This window comes from Rhinoderma darwinii, chromosome 13 (genome assembly GCF_050947455.1).
Source record: "Rhinoderma darwinii isolate aRhiDar2 chromosome 13, aRhiDar2.hap1, whole genome shotgun sequence".
NCBI classification, from domain to species: domain Eukaryota; kingdom Metazoa; phylum Chordata; class Amphibia; order Anura; family Rhinodermatidae; genus Rhinoderma; species Rhinoderma darwinii.
Window position 1 is genome coordinate 11,628,954 of NC_134699.1, and position 23,727 is coordinate 11,652,680.

Consider the following 23,727-nt stretch of genomic DNA (forward strand, 5'->3'; position numbering starts at 1 on the left):
TAGCACTATTTCTATTTTTGCAGATGACACCAAGCTATGTAATATAGTTCAGACTATGGAAGATGTTCATGAATTACAGGCAGATTTAAACAAACTAAGTGTTTGGGCGTCCACTTGGCAAATGAAGTTTAATGTAGATAAATGTAAAGTTATGCATCTGGGTACCAACAACCTGCATGCATCATATGTCCTAGGGGGCGCTACACTGGCGGATTCACTTGTTGAGAAGGATCTGGGTGTACTTGTAAATCATAAACTCAATAACAGCATGCAGTGTCAATCAGCTGCTTCAAAGGCCAGCAGGATATTGTCGTGTATTAAAAGAGGCATGGACTCGCGGGACAGGGATGTAATAATGCCACTTTACAAAGCATTAGTGAGGCCTCATCTAGAATATGCAGTTCAGTTCTGGGCTCCAGTTCATAGAAAGGATGCCCTGGAGTTGGAAAAAATACAAAGAAGAGCAACGAAGCTAATAAGGGGCATGGAGAATTTAAGTTATGAGGAAAGATTGAAAGAATTAAACCTATTTAGCCTTGAAAAAAGACGACTAAGGGGGGACATGATTAACTTATATAAATATATTAATGGCACATACAAAAAATATGGTGATATCCTGTTCCTTGTAAAACCCGCTCAAAAAACAAGGGGGCACTCCCTCCGTCTGGAGAAAAAAAGGTTCAAGCTGCAGAGGCGACAAGGCTTCTTTACAGTAAGAACGGTGAATTTATGGAATAGTCTACCGCAGGAGCTGGTCACAGCAGGGACAGTAGATGGCTTTAAAAAAGGGTTAGATAATTTCCTAGAACAAAAAAATATTAGCTCCTATGTGTAGAAATTTTTCCTTCCCTTTTCCCTTCCCTTGGTTGAACTTGATGGACATGTGTCTTTTTTCAGCCGTACTAACTATGTAACTATGTAACTATGTAACTATGTAACCATTAAAACAACAATTCTGGAACATCTTTTCTTATAACTCTACGTTATGCCGTTCCTCTGTTGTTCCTCCTATTAATGTATGAATAAACTGACAACTGGGTGTTTACCATTCCCCTTGTCAAAGGGGCGTGTCCACACATTCTCAGTCAGCACTGATTGGACATTCTTCGCCTGTGTAGGGACACCCCCCCCCCAACTTGTAACACCCATTTCCCGGTTTATTCATGAATTTCTAGGAGGAACAACAGAGGAACGGCACAACGTAAAATATGTTCCAGAATTGTTATTTCGTGGGGAATACAGGAATTTACTAAAACAGACATGTCAGGGGCTGTTAGGTCTTGTTTGAGGAAGTTTAAGACTTTGAGGTCAATGTGATTTCCAGCACTCTAGACCCACAGGTCCGGATATGAATGTTTTTGATTTGAGGAAGGAATTTTAATGGGTCGCACACAAAAATATATCAGTTTCCTCCGCTTTTCCCGTCAAGAGCAGATGCTACATAAATGATGGTGGCTGACAGAAATAATAACAGGCCTGTAAAGACAATGAAGACTTGATGCCCGGTTAATAACGGTGCAAAGTCTCCTGAATATGGTCTTTTATAATCTATTAACATTTACTATTTCTTACAAAATGAAAACCTTTCTGCTCGATTCCTACATTTTGGTTTGAGTCATTTCCTCTGCAGATCTCGATAAAAATAACACGTTATAAAACAGTCAGAATGCAGACGGCTGGAAATAAAATAGGTGTAGATCAATCTGTCTGGATATTTCTACATGGACAGAGGAGATGTTGGATTCGGATACCTCACCATGGCTTTTTGTGTTCATCTATAGAATTAGGCGATTGTAGAAAAATGGATTATGGGAAAAAAAAAGCGTCGAAAGGCCGTCATGAAAAATAAGAAGAGGATTTGAGGTGATTTGGATAGATCTGGGTTGGAGTTCATTGAAGAATATATGTTATATATGGTTGTTTAAAGGTTACTCAAATTAACTAGTGAGAAATATCCCCAAAATCGCAAATGTTTGTTATATTGACCATATAATAGGGGCTGTCCGCTTTGATGAATCTTATTGTTAGTAGTGTCTCCTAATGATAAGCAGATCATAAGGTGTCTCCCTCTGGTAGGACCACCAGTGTGCAGATGTAATATACGGGGCAACCTGGCAGCCAGGGCCGGATTATCATTGGTGCTCCCGGAGCTTCAGCGGCTCAGGGGGGGGGGCATAGTTCCACTCATTATCTGGCTCAGGGGGCCCAGATATAAAATTGTACTATAGACAGTGGCTGTAGACTGCGGCGGGGGACCGCACAGACCTATGTATGGTGCACATTGAAATCCATGTACTGTCAGTTCTAATGTATTGACCTACTGTGTCCTCCTGAGTGACGCGCTTTATAGACACTCTGGATTATAGAGCAGGGTCCTCAATGGGGCACCCCCTCTAAGAAAATTCTAAGTGAGTAGAGTATTTGAAAATAGTTTTTTCTAAACCAGACAACCTCTTTAATATGATTGCCTTCAACTCTTTCCCGCAACACCTTTCCTTAATCAATTAATCGCCGGGTATGCTACTCTTTTGGCTTCTACTAGCTGTACTTGTCAATACAGAGAGGAGCCATGCTCATGCTCTTCCAGGAACATAACTATAGAGGGTGCAGAGGTTGCAGTTTCATTAAAGATCCTGGTGCCTAAGAGGGTCCAAAAGCCCCTCTACCACACAAGACACCAGTATTATAAATGGTTGACGGCCAAGTCCGCTTTCCTTTGAGACCAGTGCCTGACAATATCAGGTCTAGTGGCCTTTCAAAAGAGGATTGATCCTGACCAACCAATTCCTGGATTCTGTTTCTTCCTCGCCCCTTTGGATTTGTTGCTTGGAACCTGTTCTACTCCTGGTTCTGACCCCTGGTCCGTACTCGGACTACGTCTTTGCCTTGTGCTCGGTCTTGCCACATCCTGGCCACTATCCTGGTGAGGACCCTTGGCTCCATTCCAGAGTATGATTTAGATTTCATCCGCACATCTGTCGCCAGTTGGTTACTACTCTTCAGTCCCTGGCCTGGGAATATGACCGTTTATGTCCATACCTCCTTGTCCCAGTCCAGGAAGAAGAATGGGGAGATGTTAGAATTCGCACCGCTGATTAGTCTGTACCAAACCGATTGTGGGACAATATATATATAAAGAACCAGAAAAAAATCTATATGAAAACACAACAAATCGTAATATAATGAAAAGGGAGAAATTTATGACCCCTATTATTCTCCATTATGAATTTTTAAAGATCCTTGACTACATATAGGCCTGAGAGTTTTTTAGCTTTTTTGTATCATAACAATGTCCCCGTGTTTGGCAGAAAGCCTAACAAAAAAGGAAAATTACTATAGAAAAAGTCAAAACCGTATTTTACAACAGGTACGCCATTGTAGCACTGGGAGAGGATTCTGTGACGGCTGTAAATAACTACAGACGGATCTATTCTACCATTTTCTCCGCTTAATAAAAATTATTCTGATTTCTTTTAGTGTGACCAAAAAACATTCAACATAACAATACAAATGCTGCCGACCAAAATAATTACACACTCGGAAAATCACAGCAGCAAAATATAAATTATTTGGTGGTGATAAAGATGACAGACTGGGTGTAAAAATGCTAATATTTCTCATTTAATATAGGAGACGAATGAGCCGAATACTTACTAGCTCTTTTTTTCAGCACCTGGTTTACAAGAAGCACGAAAATAAAAATCTATGGTTGAATACCATACAGTGAATCCTCTCCAAAGGACCACCTCTGTGAGAAGACCACCCCTTAGTTAAGACTAGATTTTCTGTGATAGACTTATGTCTAGAAGAGTAGATAAAGTAGAGATGGTCCTATAGTCTATAGTATGAGAGTGGCTACAACTACTTAAAACCATCACTACCTCCCTTTTTGGGAATGAAGAGCCATCACTTTTCTACCAACCTTTTCCCAATGTTTTCGGATTATCTTTGGTAGTTTCATGATCCTTATGATTGTCTCCGTCCATCTGGATGGCCATTTTCTTCTGGTTATCAAACATAACAGATTTTAACAAGTCCTCCTCGTGAGATGGGTCTTCTTCTAGTATGTCCAGAACAGGATAAACTTTATCTCTGGTCCGCTTGGAGTGGAGCGGTTGCCGTGAATTGGTTGAGAATCCATTGCTTTTGTCGTGGTCGATGATATTCTTCAAAGTTTGCACCAAGTTTGGTGCTCAACTCAGGTTGGTCTCCTCTTCATTACTCTTGAGTGGTGGGAACCTTCACAGGGCTTTTAACCTATGCATACATGACTTAAGGGAAAGGGTTATCTTGAATTGGTCAAGGATCCATGGATTTCCCTGTGTTCCATGATATTCTTAAAAATCTTCACTACACCAATGTTCAAAGCCATCAATACTTTTAAGGTTCAATTTTTCTATAGTCCAACTTCACAGAAAATACTAGAATCTGGACAATTTTATAACTTGTTACCATACATCAAACAGGGCAGCCCAGTACAATAGTCAGACAATAGGAAGGCCATATGTTCCATGGAGATATAATTTACAACAGATATGAAACCCTTGGAGACTGGGGCTCATCTCCCTTACTCCTGAGTGGTGGGAACCTTCACAAGACTCCCAATCGACACTACATACAAAAGGCAAAATAGGGACCAGGCCTGGGATAATTTTACTCTGGACTCAACAAACATAGTAGTAATATTGTGTCATGTCACCGTCTGTCTTCTTATACTGTATTTGACCAGGTATGCAGGGAAACTTGAGAAAAAAAGGAAAGTCTTGTTCTAATGATACCACATTGACTTGAATGATACGACTAGTGTTAGGACCAGACAAAACTGGGCAGATGCCACTGGGCTTGGGAGAAGTGGCTCCAGTGATCTAGGCAGATATGTTCTAAGTATATCAACCAAAGGGTGAAGTTGAGAAGGGGTCCAATGCGACTGTTACCCTTAGGACCCATATAAACCAGTAGATTTCCCTGTTGGGTGCCGATGGCAACTGACCAATTATAATGAAAAGAGCCTTTCCACCCAGTTGCTGTTTCGCCTTACTGCCATGTGGTTAAGAGGCAATGACTACCCACGCTTGGGTCAAATCGTCACTTTTTGGATGGTGAAGAAAGTCTTTTTGCTCTTTTGATTCTTTAAAAACGTGTTATGTGGTTCTGTTTGGATTGCGACTATAGGGGAGTTGGAGTGGCTATGGCTCGACACAGCCTGCACCGTATGGATTTACCTTTGAAAATTGTTCTCCATGAGTTTTGGACTGTGATGTGCTGCTGATCTCTCTCTTTTCTACTGTATATAGACTGGTTGTAAGTACTTTATCACCTCCAGTCCTGCAAATACCCCAGCAGTTCCAGATCATGCCTCTGCTAATCCACAATGACAAGAAAATATAACTCTGGTGGACATCATAATCACATCAAGTTTGTGTCAGTCTTTTTGCGGCAATTTTTTTTTGCGAGAAAATGATTGAATATCTAAATTTGTTCATTTTGTCTCATTTTGGATTGGAGAAGGTGTAGTGCTTTTTATTTAGTTCCGGATCTTGCATTTTAAACCTGCTTGCAAATGGTGTGCAATACATTTATTTTTTTTCAAAAAAGTTGCATTTTAAAAATAGGACTTAAAAAGTTTTATCCGACCGCAACCACGCCCACTTGGCTAATGAGTCACCAAGTGGCACTTGCATTGCAAACAGTAATTCTTTCTACTAGAAAGTGCCAAGATCTAGATAAATGTGGGCTAATGTATATAATAAAATGTAAAGAGTCTCTGTCACCACATTATAAGTGCCCTGTCTCCTACATAAGGAGATCGGCGCTATAATGTAGGTGACAGTAATGCTTTTTATTTTAAAAAAACGGATCTGTTTTCACCACTTTATTAGCGATTTTAGATTTATGCTAATGAGTTGCTTAATGCCCAAGTGGGCGTGTTTTTACTTTAGACCAAGTGGGCGTTGTACAGGGGAGTGTATAATGCTGACCAATCAGCGTCATGCACTCCTCTCCACTCAGTTAGGCAGCGCATAGGGATCCTTTTAGATCCTTATGTGCGGTCTTATACTAACACATTAACGATACTGAAGTGTTTAGACAGTGAATAGACATTCCACGGGATGTCTATTCACAATCTCTGCACTTTGTTACTCTGTCTGTGGTAGTTACAGCAGAGGAAGTGTAAGCTCGTTGTAACCTGTCATTTACAACGAGATCTCGCGAGATCACGCTTCCTCTGCTGTAACTACCACAGACAGAGTAACGAAGTGCAGAGATTGTGAATAGACATTCCGTGGAATGTCTATTCACTGTCTAAACACTTCAGTATCGTTAATGTGTTACTATAAGACAGCACATAGCGATCTAAAAGGATCCCTATGCGCTGCCTAAATGAATGGAGAGGAGTGCAGGACGCTGATTGGTCACTGATTGGTCAGCGTCATACACTCCTCTGTACAACGCCCACTTGGTCTAAAGTAAAAACACGCCCACTTGGGCATTAAGCAACTCATTAGCATAAATCTAATTTGCTAATAAAGTGGTGAAAACAGATCATTTTTTAAAAATAAAAAGCCTTACTGTCACCTACAATATAGCGCCGATCTCCTTATGTAAGAGATAGGCCGCTTATAATGTGGTGACAGAGTCTCTTTAATAAACTTTAAAGGCCTTGTCCAGGACCCCAAAAAAAAATTAGGTCTGCTTTCATCCAGAAATAGCACCTCATCTGTACATTGGTTGTGTCTGGTATTGCAGCTCAGCTCCATTGAAGATAATAGAGCTGAGCTGCAATGCCACACCCAACCTGTGTACAGGTGTGGCACTGGTTTTGAAAAAAAGCAGCCATGTTTTCCTAACCCTGGACAAGCCCTTTAAATATCGCACTATAAACAGTTAGAACCTGTAAAGTTGAGTTTTTCTTGATCACCATACGTTATATTCAGAAATTCGCACTACTGACCAACACTGTAGGATACATATTACACATTTTGCATTTTTTCTGCAGCTAATGAAGTTCCTGCCGGCAAAGGGTTTTCTTATATTTTACCCACAGCAGATTTATAAGAGAAATATATCTCACAGTTGGTGATATTAAACAAGAACTGAGAAGAGCGGTGATACAGAGACAACACTCAGTAAAAGTGGTGGTGTTCCGACTCCCAGCATGAGGCAAGGAGTGATCCACAACAAGAATACATTATTTCCAGCACAGCAGTGTCTTCATAAACGGCGACGCGGAAAATAAAATAACGAAGAAAATCAGGAAAAAAAATCAAATCATTACCTGATGACCTTAGAAATCAGTTTCGGGACCTGATAAGTAGCTATAAGTATAATTGATTGAGTAAAATGCTGCGCTCCAAGTGATTACATAGCTCTTGCATAAAAAATAATTAGACTTCTGAAATATTTAAATTAATTGGCGCATCAAAGCTGCACTCTTCACGCCATGCTCAGAACTTGTTGACATTTTGCTGTAACCTCCCCAATGAAAACGATCACTTATTGTTCCAGCTGCGGCTTCTTCTACAGATGTCTAAGAGCTTCTGCTGGTAATTCATTATATAGAAAAAAATATATATATATATAGTGTATATATTGCCGATAAGACATCAACAGTCACACATTTTATTTTTACAGATATCACACATGCCAGGATCAGGTTGACGATCTACAGGGGCAAGGAGTGTAGTGCTCCAAGAAATGAGCAAATTACAATAAAGTCACTTTCTAATTACCTAATTAAACAGGCTGATGCTGCCTCCACCTGACACTGAGCTTACTAATAACCTGCATGCTGAAAATTACCCATACTACATTTGCATACCAGGATCGAGTATTCTCTATATTTTATCCAGTGCTCTAATTTGCTCTTATGTATCAATTGAAGGAACACACGGCCAAACCTGATAAACGGTGTTATGCCTAGCGCGGGGCGTACAAAGGCGGAGCATGGCACGGAGTCAGAGGGAGAATCAATGTACCAGGCACCACAATTGTTCCCTCTAAGATGGGCACTTTGGAATATAAAGAGATAAAACTCAATACTTATGAGATCAACAAGCCCCCTAGCAGCTCTATCTGCAGATGGTGGAATTTTTAACTCTATTAATTCCAAAGTGTGGACCACCCTTCCAGACCCCCCTGCATTAGTGTATCGGTTTTGCCTGGGGTATTCCTACGGCTGGTTTTAGGGGTGGACACCTGGGTAATTGCCCACAGCCCCATTTTCTAGGGAGCCCCTGGGGATTGGAAGTATTAATTGGGAACTGATTTGCAATAATATGTGGGAACTACATAGCAGTATTATATGAGCTCTTTAAAGGAGTATTATTTAGATCCTGCATATGTTTTTGTGACTATATAGTGGTATTATGCGGGTTGTATATGGCAGTATTATCTATATCAGTATGGAGGTATTATAGAGGATACCGTTACAAGAACAACGGTATTAAGATTGGCAGGGGGTTACTTTACTTGTTTAGGGACTTGTTTTTTATTTTATTTACAAAGTTACCCTATATACTGTACATTACAAGACAAATGGAAACCACAGCAAGAGACATCACACGAGATCAGCACATAGCGGACATTTAGCAAAACTAGTACTAGAGGAAAATGGCGCAGTTGTCCATGACAAGACATCAGGTCGCTACTTTAAATTCCCAAATAATCTTTAGGAAATAAGAGCAGAAATCTATTTACCCCGGTGTATGACCAGAGAACCCTGTTCTTTTCCTGGTCTGCATTCCTCTTATGACACTGCCTGCAATAAAAAGTCCTGTCCTCACCAGCTTAGTGACTTGAGTGGACAGGTCACTGTCTCCCACAAGAGCAACACATTCATCTTCTGCTGCATTATGATGTTCTGCAACAGCGGAGGTGTATATTATGATACTATGCAGCAGCTGAGGTCTGTATTATAATGTTCTGCAGTGGTAGTGGGTGTGTAATATGTTGTTCTGCAGCAGCTGAAGCGTGTATTATGATGTTCTGCAGCAGCTGAGGCATGTATTATGTTGTTCTGCAGCAGCTGAGGTGTGTGTTATGATGCTATGCAGCAGCTGAGGTGTGTATTATGATGTTCTTCAGCAGCTGAGGTCTGTATTATGATGTTCTGCAGAAGCTGCGTTGTCTGTTATGATGTCCTGCAGCAGCTGATGTGTAGATTATGATCTTCTGCAGCAGCTGAGGTGCGTATTATGCTGCTCTGCAGCAGCTGAGGTCTGTATATGATGCTCTGCAGCAGCTGAGGTCTGTATATGATGTTCTGCAGCAGCTGAGGTCTGTATATGATGCTCTGCAGCAGCTGAGGTCTGTATATGATGCTCTGCAGCAGCTGAGGTCTGTATATGATGTTCTGCAGCAGCTGAGGTCTGTATATGATGCTCTGCAGCAGCTGAGGTCTGTATATGATGTTCTGCAGCAGCTGAGGTCTGTATATGATGTTCTGCAGCAGCTGAGGTCTGTATATGATGTTCTGCAGCAGCTGAGATGTGTATATGATACTGTAATCTTTCACTGGAGCTGCTGAAGAACTTTTTAAAACTAGAAGGAGTATTATGTGTCAATCAGTGGTCGGCACAGGAGAAGGAACTTCCTACAAAATTGATCTGTCACCGACCTCTACTACAGGAAGAGATCAGCAGCGTCCACGTAATGAGGTAACACCGCTCATCTCTGTATAAACAGGTTCTGACATCAGATTGTGATGGCTTCACATTTACAGTCCTGTCAATGGAGAACTTCCATGGACATGTTTAATATATACACTTAATCATGACATACAAGGAACGTTTTCCAGTATTGACAGCCACCATTTTCCTTCTAATGCTTATTAAAGAATAATGATCTCTAAAAAGAGATAACGCAAATACCGGCTCCCTCTTTAAAGTCACACCGGGGTGTTCTCCGCTGTCAGATCTAATTTCATGCATAAGGCTTCTGCTTCGTACTTTAATTTTAGGAATAGATGTTTTGTTTGTTTATTGCTTACAAAAGACAGGAAAAGAGCTGTCATTACCCAGAGGCTTTACTGAGTGATTGCATATGTTAGCATTGCAACTTGTGGTGTATTTACAAAATGCCACACTACACAAAGACGTGCCACCGGTCCGTCATGCCCTCCAGCAGCTATTCAGTGTCTTTCATGTGTGACGGGGGCATCACTGGCAGATTGAACTGTGACCTCCCTCCAGCACAGCTGGGCATCAAACTTTTGGAACACATCAGCAGATCAGCAAAGGCTCAGCATCTGCTACGAGGCTGGATAACATTAGTGATCAGATTCCTGGGCAGGTACTGGATGCTGAATGGCAGGTCCTTGGGGCCAAAACAGGTGCAGCAAGCCACAGTAAAGTTGCCGGAACTGAAAAAAATGGAAATCACCTGCTGTCCATTTTACACGAAGCAGCAATTGTATTTGAAGTTGGAAAAATAAGCAATGTTTGCTATAATGTTGCACAATACTTTTTGTTTTACAATATACAGAATATTTTTGAAAATATGGAGAAGAGTCAGAAAGAGAGTCTAAAAATTCACAAGACCTGCAGATTTTCATAGTGGTGCTTATGACAGAGATGGCAAAATATCTATTTTCCCATCCGATTATACTCACTTTGACAACTTTCTAATTTTACACTGGGTGGTTTAGGGATTGAAGTTTTTTGTTAATATTCCTCTGGGTCTAGAGTGGTTTTGTGATTTATTCTTAGACCAGGGCTTTGGTTTTTTGATAGAGAAATACAGATCACCTGCTTCCCTCCATGCAATAATCCAGTTAAATTAAAAAAGTTGGTCTGTCTGCTGCCACCACTAGGGGGAGCTCACTGTACCGAGATTTCTACAGCTCCCTTTAGTGAGGAGGTGCTTAAATGGAGCCGTGTTCAAGCATGCGCTCTGCCACTCCATTTAATGTCTATGGGACTGACAGAAGCCACCGAGAACCGGTAAAACAGTACTTGTAATCAGTGGTGGAGCCCTCAGTGATCAGACACATATCCCCTATTCTGTGGATAGGTACTAATTGTTGATTCTGGTACAACGTCTTTAAGTATGGTCACGTCTTGAAGACGAAGTCATAGTAAGGACCTGCCATAGAGACAGATTGGCATCATTCCTTTGACAATTATCTGAAGCTCTGTGATCTCAATTTCAGCAAATTATCAAAAAGTTTTAAACCAACCTTGAGTAACTCGATGTTGATCATGACAACAGAAGAGTCTTGACCATTGTTATGCTCTGTCCCGAATCTATGCTATCAGCTAAAATTTAAGAATAGCCCTGGGCTGTCCAAGGTCACTCTCATATTGTAATAACAGCATGAGAAATACATGGGGGCGACCAAAGTTATTCTATCACTCCGAACCAATGGCAAAGTTGAATTCTTTGGGTGTTCAGACTTTATGACGCAAAGTGATTTTCTAACCTGGAGTCTGGAGGACATCTGAGGACGTCTTCTGAGGAGCGGAGACTTGAAGCTCTTTCATAGGGCTGCTCCGGTCAGGACATGTCCGCACAAATAGAAGAAATCTGCAAGAGACAAAAATAAAAATAAACAAAAACTCATTCCAACTTTTCATTATACAGCTCCATCACATCACTTTTATCTGTTAGGATGATCTTATATTTGCGGTGACCCCCAACGGCAGATGTCTGGGGGAAAAAGGGATTGGGCATATCGGAGACAAGCTGCTTCTGCTTGATTTTACCCAGCCCGTTCATGTAATAAATGTTTGGCCATTTATTTGAAAGGCTGACATCTAATAGATTGGCTGCAATTTCGCTTAGTGATGACCGCTCATGGCCGGGGTCTTTAGAAGCCAAACCCCGGCCGGCGATCAGATGATTGCTTTGCCAGCTTCATTCCAAAAATTGGACGTCCTGAGAAGACAACCCCTTTAAGAAGCTGTATAGACGTCATGGGAAGTTACACGAAGAACGTAGATGAAAGCTATACCTCTGGGGTCATCAATTCTGTATTCTACATATTGACTGGTTGGCCAACAGGATGGGTTGGTCAGAAAAATACAAGGTTGGAAGGGGTTCAATGGACCCCAAATGTCTATAAATCCTTGAGAATAATGGAACTACTCCTTGTTACCACATTGACGTTAAAAATACTAATACATCGAGGACCTGGCATGAGAGCTGTGATAATGAGATGTCCAAACAACCTTTTTTTTTTTTTTTTTCTTTTTTTTAAACATTAACTTTTTATTGTTTAAAGATGTCGAAACAACTTTTAAAGATCTTTTTTTTTTTTCTTAAATGACCCTTTCAGATCATAACAAGCTACACAGGGAAATAATTGCTGTTGTGGGACGCCTGTGGATTCGGTCTTTAGCCTGGGTTCATGAATAGTCTAGTCGATGACATATTTAACAAAATTGCCACAAAAGTTTTTACTTAATATATAAATGTAAGTGGTCGTGTTTGCAGTACAGCTTCACATTACTTACATAGACATCACATTACTAATTTTCAGCTTTGGTCGCTAGATATATTTCAGGAGAAACTTGCAAAACAGCAACACTCAGAAGTAATGAGGCTCGGTGAAGCTTATCCTAATTAATCATTGTTCGTTATCGGAGCTGGAGCTTGACAACCTGGTTCTCTATGGGTATATTTTTTCTTTTAAATTTGTAGCATAGGCTGAATTGGCATTAATACTTTAAAAAATCTGTTCTGGACCCATTGATTTTGTTTCCACCTACAACAAATACGTTTATTCCGTTGCGTTTATTTCTTTTAAAGTTATTTTTTTTAATCAAGTGGATCCTACTGCACTGTTTTAGGATATCCATCAGGCTTAGTCTTTAAGGGCAGGTGTATGACATCAAAACAATGGATCCCAATGGAATCCTGATTTACGACTGGTCAAGAGCATCAGGCAAGGTGGAGATCAATACGAGTAGATGGACATCAGGGCGCTAGAGTTCTGTAGAGGCTTCAGGGGATAATACGGCAGTAGGATCGTCAGAGGGCAGCAAGACTTTAGAGGCATCAGGGTATAATAGGACAGAAGAGGCATCAGGGTATAATAGGACAGAAGAGGCATCAGGGTATAATAGGACAGAAGAGGCATCAGGGTATAATAGGACAGAAGAGGCATCAGGGTATAATAGGACAGAAGAGGCATCAGGGTATAATAGGACAGAAGAGGCATCAGGGTATAATAGGACAGAAGAGGCATCAGGGTATAATAGGACAGAAGAGGCATCAGGGTATAATAGGACAGAAGAGGCATCAGGGTATAATAGGACAGAAGAGGCATCAGGGTATAATAGGACAGAAGAGGCATCAGGGGATAGTAAGGACAGAAGAGGCATCAGGGGATAGTAAGGACATCAGGGAACAGTAGGTCTCTAGAGGCATCAGAGGTTAATAGGGCAGTAGAGGAGTCAGGCGATAGTAGGGACATCAGGGGTTAAGAGGGCAGTAGAGGAGTCAGGGCATATTAGGGACGTCAGGGGTAAGAGGGCAGTAGAGGCATCATGGAGAAATAGGACAGTAGAGGCATCAGGGGACAACAAGAATTTAGAGGCATCAGGGTAGAATAGGACAGTAAAGGCATCAGGGGATGGTAGGGACATCAGGGAACATTAGGTCTGTAGAGGCATCAGGGTTTAATAGGGCAGTAGAGGCGCCAGGGGACAGTAGGTTTGCAGATGCATTGCAGAGGCATCAGGGGACAATAGGTTTGCAGAGGCATCAGGGGACAATAGGTTTGCAGAGGCATCAGGGGACAATAGGTTTGCAGAGGCATCAGGGGACAATAGGTTTGCAGAGGTATCAGGGGACAATAGGTTTGCAGAGGCATCAGGGGACAGTAGGTTTGCAGAGGCATCAGGGGACAGTAGGTTTGCAGAGGCATCAGGGGACAGTAGGTTTGCAGAGGCATCAGGGGACAGTAGGTTTGCAGAGGCATCAGGGGATATTAGGGCAGTAGAGGTGTCAGGGGACAGTAGGTTTGTAGGGGCATCAGGGGATAATAAGGCAGTAGAGGTATCGGGACAGTAGGCTTGTAGGGGCATCAGGGGATAATTGGGCAGTAGAGGTATCGGGACAGTAGGTTTGTAGGGGCATTAGGGGATAATAGGGCATTAGAGGTGTCAGGGGACAGTAGGGGCATCAGGACACATAGGCCAGCAGACATTAGGGAATTGGAATAATAAATAGAAGATCCCTTGACAACAATGGGACAAGACCAAAAATCCTATGACTATGCCCAGGTTAGCTCTGCTCTGAGTCGACTCGAGTCGCTTATGATGGACAATATTCCAAGATGCTTTTATTTACTACATAATGTCAACGGAGTGCATTAACTTTGACAACGATTGTTTTCGGAAAGGGTCAAAACAGTGGCAATGTGAGGTACTTTGGTGAAACCCCGTTCATCTTAAAAGCTTGTAACCTTTTCTTCTCAATAGATACTTATCAGTTCGGTCTCATCAGAGACAACAACTTTTAGATAGGAGCTGCCGCGGCATCTGCAGGGGACTTCGCGGCTTGTATAGACATTACCATTTCAGCACCTGCTGGAGGTGAAATGTAGTATTATATGGGCGGCTCAAGTAAGAGTGGGAGCTGCTCTTAGAGTGGTTTTCCATTCAGGCTCCTGGACCTCTACGACGTCCATATGCCCTAATGGGTCTCTATGTGACAACCCCTTAAAAAATAATTTGACCTAACACTTATCAGTTGCCAAGATGCTTCTGCAAAAGTTACTGGCAACCAATATGTTGGTGAATCCAGTTGTCACTTGAAAAAAAGTCAGACAAAATTTATTAAAAATTCACTTTAAAAAAGGGGATGTCCACTTTGGACAATTCCTCTTTGTTAGAAGGCTCCCGCAACATTTAGCTGATCACAAGGCGTCTGGCTGCTGAGACCCCCAGCGATCAGCTGTAATCTGATCGAACCTAGCAGCAATTGTGAATTGCCCTACAGTGCCACCACAGGAGAAACTAAGCATTGCATGGTGTCAATCTGCTGGCTACTGTAGGAGTAATTTCTAACTGCTATTCTATTAGCTGCTGACTATTCTGCGGCCACTAATCTACAGAGTTGTATTGATATTATGCGATAATGCATTTAGCAACATCAGCCATTTTTTTTCTCATGTCATAAAACTTTGCTTTATGGACAATTCGAGGAGATCATTGAACCACTTTAAAATTCATTCCTTAGTCAAGCGAAGCCATCAAGTATGTGAAATGATCAGCAAAAGTTAAAGCAGCACGTCTGCTGATAGTACAGAGATTTGTTGATGTATCTCTACTATAGATTGTTGGATAATTTACGATTATCTACCATTTACTTACTGTGTTTTCATTGTCCCACTAGGTCATGTCATTGTTATGATGTACATACAGTTGAGCTGAGTTTGTCTCACAACCTATCTGGATATCTGGTCTCCGAGCAACACATGAGGTTCTGGAAAAATCAGTTTTGCTGGCATTACAGCAATGGAGCCATATTTCCAGCATATAAGGTGATTGAGGCTGAATGGTAAAATATGGATCCATAGGGTTTCAGTCCCTATTGTTTTATATGGGAGAAATATGGAAATCAGCCCATCGGTGAAACGGCAAAGCAAATTTTCACAGATTTCCTTAAATCTTATCCTAAGCATATTAAAGATGTATCCCCCCCCCCCCCCCCCCACACACACACAGACATTAATGGCTTTTGGGTATTATATGCAATAAGTGTCTTATTGGTGAGTGTTCAACTGCAGGGTTGCTCAGGGGCATATGGATGTCATGTAGGGGGTCCCTGACCAGAAACTGCCTTTTTCTAGTAGACCTGGCCCATCCATGTAATCCATGGTTGTCCATTTATTTAAATAGCCACCGTATAATACTCAATTGTCTCATGCAGTAGTCTTCAAGACAACCCCCTTCTGTAAAGTCAGCCATTCCGGCGATCAGCTGATCACAGCAGGTCAGGCTCTTTAAACTCTGAGACATCAGCTGTTAACACTAGGGGAGGTTAAAGGTATTTCCTTAACAACACCACTATTTTTTTTGTTTTTAAAAGCAAGCATTTCTGGCGATCAGCGGATCACTTAGGGTCTGGCTTCATAAAATCAAGATGATCAACTGGTAAATTGCAGCTGACCACAGTTCTACTGTAGTGGCCACTACAGGAGAAATGGAAAATTACATGCCGACCATTCAAATTAAATGTACAGGCCAGTTCTGCCAGAGCGAGCGGCACTCTTACTTAGCTGCTCTCCGGTATGGTCCATAGAGAGGGGGGGGGGGGTCGAATAGGACCTATGGACAGGATTGGTCTTAATGTGACAACCCCTTTATTATTTTGCAATCACCAGGACTTTTGCAACAAGAAGTATTCAGTCAACAGTGTGAAGCTTCAGAAAAATGGAGCTTTCCTTTAAGTCGTAATACACCTTATAATTACTCCCAATATTAGATAAAGGCACTAACATCAAAGGCGCAGAATTTATTGCAATATTGTGATCCTTGGAAGACAGATTAATAAGAAACTTGTGACAGTCTTGTCTGATAAACTGAACCAATAAACAGTACGAGTGTTGACATTAGGCAAACGACGCATCTGACTGCAATACTATACATATTTGCCTTGTCACAAAGAAAAATCGCTTGGAAATAAACACAAAAAAATACAGTTATGATTAAATACTGTCTCCTATCTAGGTTTTTTTTTCCCGCAATAGCTCTTTTATAGAACTCTGCCTTAAAAATTCCCCAGGCAAAAACATATGGCATCAACTGCATTTCAGTGTGTAGAAAATAAATGAGATATGAAAATAATAGATACGGCGGCTCTGCCAGAACGCTCCACATTTGGTGCTTGTAATTCTGTTATTCATTAAAAAATGACTTTATCTGCCTAATGTATACATTAACCACTTCCATGCAAAGAGTAATAGATTTTTCAGGTTACAAGATGATAGATAGATATAAGATAGATAGATATAAGATAGATAGATAGATAGATATAAGATAGATAGATAGATAGATAGATAGATAGATAGATAGATAGATAGATAGATATAAGATAGATAGATAGATATAAGATAGATAGATAGATATAAGATAGATAGATAGATATAAGATAGATAGATAGATATAAGATAGATAGATAAATAGATATAAGATAGATAGATAGATAGATATAAGATAGATAGATAGATATAAGATAGATAGATAGATATAAGATAGATAGATATAAGATAGATAGATAGATAAGATAGATAGATATAAGATAGATAGATATAAGATAGATATAAGATAGATAGATAGATATAAGATAGATAGATAGATATAAGATAGATAGATAGATGATAGATAGATAGATAGATAGATAGATAGATAGATAGATAGATAGATAGATAGATAGATAGATAGATAGATAGAAGATAGATAGATAGATAGATAGATATAAGATAGATAGATAGATAGATAGATATAAGATAGATAGATAGATAGATATAAGATAGATAGATAGATAGATATAAGATAGATAGATAGATAGATAGATAGATAGATAGATAGATATAAGATAGATAGATAGATATAAGATAGATAGATAGATATAAGATAGATAGATATAAGATAGATAGATATAAGATAGATAGATAGATAGATATAAGATAGATAGATAGATATAAGATAGATAGATAGATAGATAGATAGATAGATAGATAGATAGATAGATAGATAGATAGATAGATAGATAGATAGATATAAGATAGATAGATAGATAGATATAAGATAGATAGATAGATAGATAGATAGATAGATAGATAGATAGATAGATAGATAGATAGATAGATATAAGATAGATAGATAGATATAAGATAGATAGATAGATATAAGATAGATAGATAGATATAAGATAGATAGATAGATAGATATAAGATAGATAGATAAATAGATATAAGATAGATAGATAGATAGATATAAGATAGATAGATAGATATAAGATAGATAGATAGATATAAGATAGATAGATATAAGATAGATAGATAGATAAGATAGATAGATATAAGATAGATAGATATAAGATAGATATAAGATAGATAGATAGATATAAGATAGATAGATAGATATAAGATAGATAGATAGATGATAGATAGATAGATAGATAGATAGATAGATAGATAGATAGATAGATAGATAGATAGATAGATAGATAGATAGATATAAGATAGATAGATAGATATAAGATAGATAGATATAAGATAGATAGATATAAGATAGATAGATAGATAGATATAAGATAGATAGATAGATATAAGATAGATAGATAGATATAAGATAGATAGATATAAGATAGATAGATATAAGATAGATAGATAGATAGATATAAGATAGATAGATAGATATAAGATAGATAGATAGATAGATAGATAGATAGATATAAGATAGATAGATAGATAGATATAAGATAGATAGATAGATATAAGATAGATAGATAGATAGATAGATATAAGATAGATAGATAGATAGATATAAGATAGATAGATAGATAGATAGATACAAGATAGATAGATACGAGATAGATAGATACGAGATAGATAGATACGAGATAGATAGATACGAGATAGATAGATACGAGATAGATAGATACGAGATAGATAGATACGAGACAGATAGATACGAGACAGATAGATACGAGACAGATAGATACGAGACAGATAGATAGATAGATAGATAGATAGATAGATAGATAGATAGATAGATAGATAGATAGATAGATAGATAGATAGATAGATTTATCATAAGACATTGAGAATATATGATTGAGCTTTAGTTCCGGTCTCCATTTACAATACATTGAAGGAACGATTTTAATAAGGCACAAAGGGGTTTTAGGTCGTCGGTGAATTGAGCAAAAGTGGTCTAAGATCTCGTGTGCTAGTTAAAATCAGAAGTGAAATATACAAATGTGAACATCTATTTACCCCAGTATATAAATCGTACGTCTGCTTAGTGTACAGAAACACAGACTTTAAAGCCGAAATTTCTAACAGGAATGTGTTTAGGGAATACGCGAAACAACATAAATAATACTGTAGAAGAAAGAAGTCCATCACAGGCTGCCGCTCCTGCCATACTTCCCGTATCCTTATAACATTTCCTGCGCTGTAATAGAAAGAAAGTACTGATACAACCGGGAGAAGCCTGAGTGGCGGCATCCATCACCGGGTACCTGTAGCGTCAGCAGAGCGAAAAACACCGCAATTAGGAGACCGGGGAAGAGACTTCAAGGTAGAATCATAAATAATCAGAAGAACAGGCAAAGAATCGAGGAGATGGGCAATGAAGTTGGTATCGCCACATGTATCAAGCAAGATAGAGATATCAGACAGATACTGGCATAGCAGGTGCAAATTGTCACCTGGTACCTGACGTATACATAACTCCAGTATAAAATCCATATAGCAGCTGTCTCACAAAGAAAACCCCCTGTCCATATGCCCTAATCGGTTATATGGATGTCCTAGAGGAAGGGTTGCCCGCTTCCCACCCTAGCTAGAATGGAGAAACGCTGACTAACAGAAATGTGATGCCGGATCTGTCGAGATCAGATGACAGCCGGTGGGGCCCAAATCTGAAAAGGGGTGGTCTTCATGAAATAACTCCATTAAGAGTCCATCCTTGGACACAGAACGTCGTAATGGCTATTTAAACCTTTGAAATATATATTTTTTAATAATAAAAATGTGTATCATTGTTTGGTGCAACTTTCTAAAAAATGTTTTTCTTTTTGAGATACAGCTGCATATCCTGTAAGAGCAGCTGTATCCTGTGCGGAGACCTGAATCCGTCCGGCCAGCGGGTCCTGCGTGGATCCACCTGTTATGGATCACATCTAAGTTATGAACTTAGATGTGATTGATAGCAGCTCGATCCTGAGTGTCAGAGACACGCAGTACACGCGGTCACTAAACCCGTCAGTGCCGCTGACCGAATGGAATAAGGATTCAGCGTGAGATACAGCTGCTCTTATACAGAATACAAAGCAGCTGTATCTCAAAAACAAAAAATTATTTTGAATAAAAGGTATTTAGAAAGTTGCACCAAACACTGATACACATTCTTGGGTTAAGTTCACACAGGGCGGATACGATGCGTGAAAGGTATCCGCCCTGTTGCCCGCAGGTAATTCCGGCCGAAAAACCGCACTAGATTGTAGTGCAGTTTTTTTACCTATGTCCGCAGCAGAAGTCCTGCAATGAAAAAAATAAAATAACGGCTATACTTACCATGGCGACACGTCCCTCCTATGTCCTGAAATTCTGCAACCCTGGAATGTCGTTTCATCCCATGTGACCACTGCAGCCTGTGATTGGCTGCAGCTGTCACATGGGATGAACGGTTATCCCAGGAGGCCGGCATGGACGAAGCAGCACAGAATTATGGGTAAGTATAAGATTTTTCGCAGCACAAATCACAGCATCTGCTATTTGTTGCGGGTTTTACCTCCCCATTGATTTCAATGGGGAAAACCCGCAGAAAAAAGCAACAATTACGCAAATACAATTGACACGCTGCAGATAAAAAAAAAAACACATCGCAGGTCAGTTTTTCCGCTTTGTTCAAATCTCATCCACTCTGCTGCTACTGTATTATACTTTTTGCTTAGAACGTCGTGTCAGGTTTCCAGCAGTGAAATTTCTGCAGTGCGCAGACAGGGATGAGGATTAGGTGGAGTACGCGGCCGTCTACGTCACCAATGAGGAAGGGAGTGCAATTCATGGATCGCAAAAGCTGAAACCACGCTCTGCCTTTGAATTTCTTTGGACAACCAATCGTACGCAGAGTTGGAGATGCTGGTATTGCTGTAGGTGCCAGGGATAATGGGCAGGTCTCTTCAATGTGACAGGATACAATTTTAATGAATGATTTTCTATCCCAAAAAAATTGGTTTGGGCACCGAGAGCTTGTTCCGCCCCTGCTTACATGTATCTGTGATGAATTGTCCCCTTTAAACCCTTCCCAAAAAATGACGTGTCTGGTACGTCATAGTGGGGTGGAGAATGTATGGAGCGCAATCACGTACTGAGCGCGCTCCATACGCTGCGGGTGTCAGCTGTGTTTTACAGCTGACACCCGGGACTAACGGCCAGGAATAGCAATCGGACTGTTCCTGGCTGTTTAACCCCTGTTTAACCCCTCAAATGCTGCGGTCAATCCTGACCGCAGCATCTGAGACATTGAAAAGAGTGGGCGGCCCCCTCGCAATGAGATTGGGGGGTGACTATAGTTGTCATAGCAGCCCAGGGGCCTAATGAAGGCCCCCAGGTCTGCCTTCACTCTACCTCTGCGATGCCTTGCCTGTGGCAGGGCTTACCAGAAGCTTGTGGAAATGACAAAACACTGCAAACATTAGTATTGCAGTGTATTGTACTAGCAATCTAACAATTGCCGGTTCAAGTCCCCGAGAGGGACTAATGAACTGTGTAAAAAAAAAAAAAAATAAAAGTGATATAAAGTTTAACAAAAACGAAAATTAAATAGTTAAAAAAAAAAAAACCTTTTCCCATTTTTCCTCTAAAGTAATGTACAAAAAGAAAAGTTACTAAAACCGCTATTGCTGCATCAGTAAAAGTCTGAACTATTAAAATATAGCGTTAACACGCACAGTGAAAAAAAATGTAACAAAAATTGTTTTTTTTAGCTCACAAACAATTTAATAAAAAAAGTGATCAATAAATTATATGTACCAAAAAATAATACCAATAAAAACTACAGCTCGTCCCGCAAACAATAAGCCCTCACACCGCTCAATCGATAAAAAAATTAAAGAGTTCTGGCTCTCAGAATGTGGCGACACAAATCAAATATTTTTTTTTAATAAAAAGTTTTATTTGCTTTAAAAGTAGTAAAATATAAAAAAAAACATATAAATTTGGTATCACTGTAATCGTATTGAGCCACAGAATAAAGATAAGTCGTCGTTTTTACCGCACGGCGAAAGCTCTAAAAAAGAAACCCAAAGAATTGTTTTTCCTTTTCCCAGTACATTATATGGTAATGTAAATGCTACCAATAGAAACTACAACTCCTCCCGCAAAATATAAGCTCTCACACCACTCTATTGTGAGTGAAAAACGGAAAATCAAAAAATGGCTGTCCTGAAGGGGTTAATACCAAGCAGCCGGTGAGGCATCATTCCTGGCATAACATTGCAGGGTTAGGCCCCATGCACACGAATGTGCTTTTGCGGTTGCAATTCCCTCGAAAATCCACAGGAGAATTGCGGCCCCATACATTCCTATGCGGTCCAGGCCCATAGGAAATAATGCACGTGGCCATGTGCACGGCCCGTGATTTGCGGGTGGCTCACGGGTGACACTCCGTGGCAGGCCGGCCGGCCCGAAAATCACGGCCATTCACCTGGCTACCGTCGTGTGCATGAGGCCTTATAGGTTAGAGGACTTGAGACTGACCCCATTGAATCAATATACGAGTAACTGCTAATAAGTATTGATTGATTAATAGGAATTTGGTTATTGATTTCTTGTAAAATCCCCTTCAGCAGTTTAACACAAACGATTAATGAGTGCCGGCCCCTAAACATTTTTGTCAATTAAAGAGTTAATGACCCCCTAGTGCTCCATATGAAAGGATAAGATCTCCTTCTTTGCCCCACTAAAAAATAAATCTGCACCATCAGCTTAACTGCGCCGAAACACTTACCTTGGCTGCCCTGGCAAACTCGGGTCTGCTACATCTATACTGGCTCATCCTTGTAACATATGCAAAATTCTAAATACTCATGATCAACTTCTTAACCATATTTGTGATTTATATGGAGATGATGATTACAGTTCAGTGCTGCCATAGATCAAGTGAGCGACGCGCTCTGCAAACATTGAAAACGCATTTGCCTTGTAATATCCGCGCTTTAGGAGACGTGCTCGGCCATGAATATATTTCTTTAATATAAGCAGCACTTGGTGTAATACAAATATAATGCATTCTGCATAATGATGAACACATTTATTTCACTTTAATGTCCCGGTAATGAGCCGGCTGATGGAAATGAGTTTCACGCATGGATAGATGTTATTGTTTATGGATGTGCGTGCGTGCGCCCGCACACAGTACCCTGCGGCCTACAGGGGAGGGGGAACCGGCGGAGTGGGAGGGTAAATCTTATGACCACTTTTACTTGGGTCTGACAAGACTTTCTAGGTGCTTATTCCAAACCCCTAAAGGGCTATTCCCGTTTCAGCCCAAAAATTAAGAAAAAATTATAACAAAAAAAAAAAAAGTTTACAAATTTACCAATATACTGTATATTCTCTATCAATTTTTTTAGTTTACAAGATCTCGGCTTACGGTTATTCAATAGGAATCTTCATGGTTTACTCCCTAGGCTTTATTCAGACGAACGTGAAAAAGGTCCGTGCAACGCGCATGATTTGCACGGACCTATATGCGTCTATGGGGCCGTGCAGACATGGCCGTGATTTTTGCTCAGCGTGAGTCCGCTGAAAAAAAGTCACGACATGTCCGTTCTTTGGGTGTTTTGCATGCATCACGCACCCATTGAAGTCAATGGGTGCGTGAAAACCACGCATGCCGCACGGAAGCACTTCCGTGCGAACTGCGTGATTCGCGCAAGAGCTGTCAAAAGGATGAATGTAAACAGAAAAGCACCACGTGCTTTTCTGTTTCCAAGCATCCAAACGGAGTCTCTTGGAGATGAGCGAACCCGGCCAACCGAACT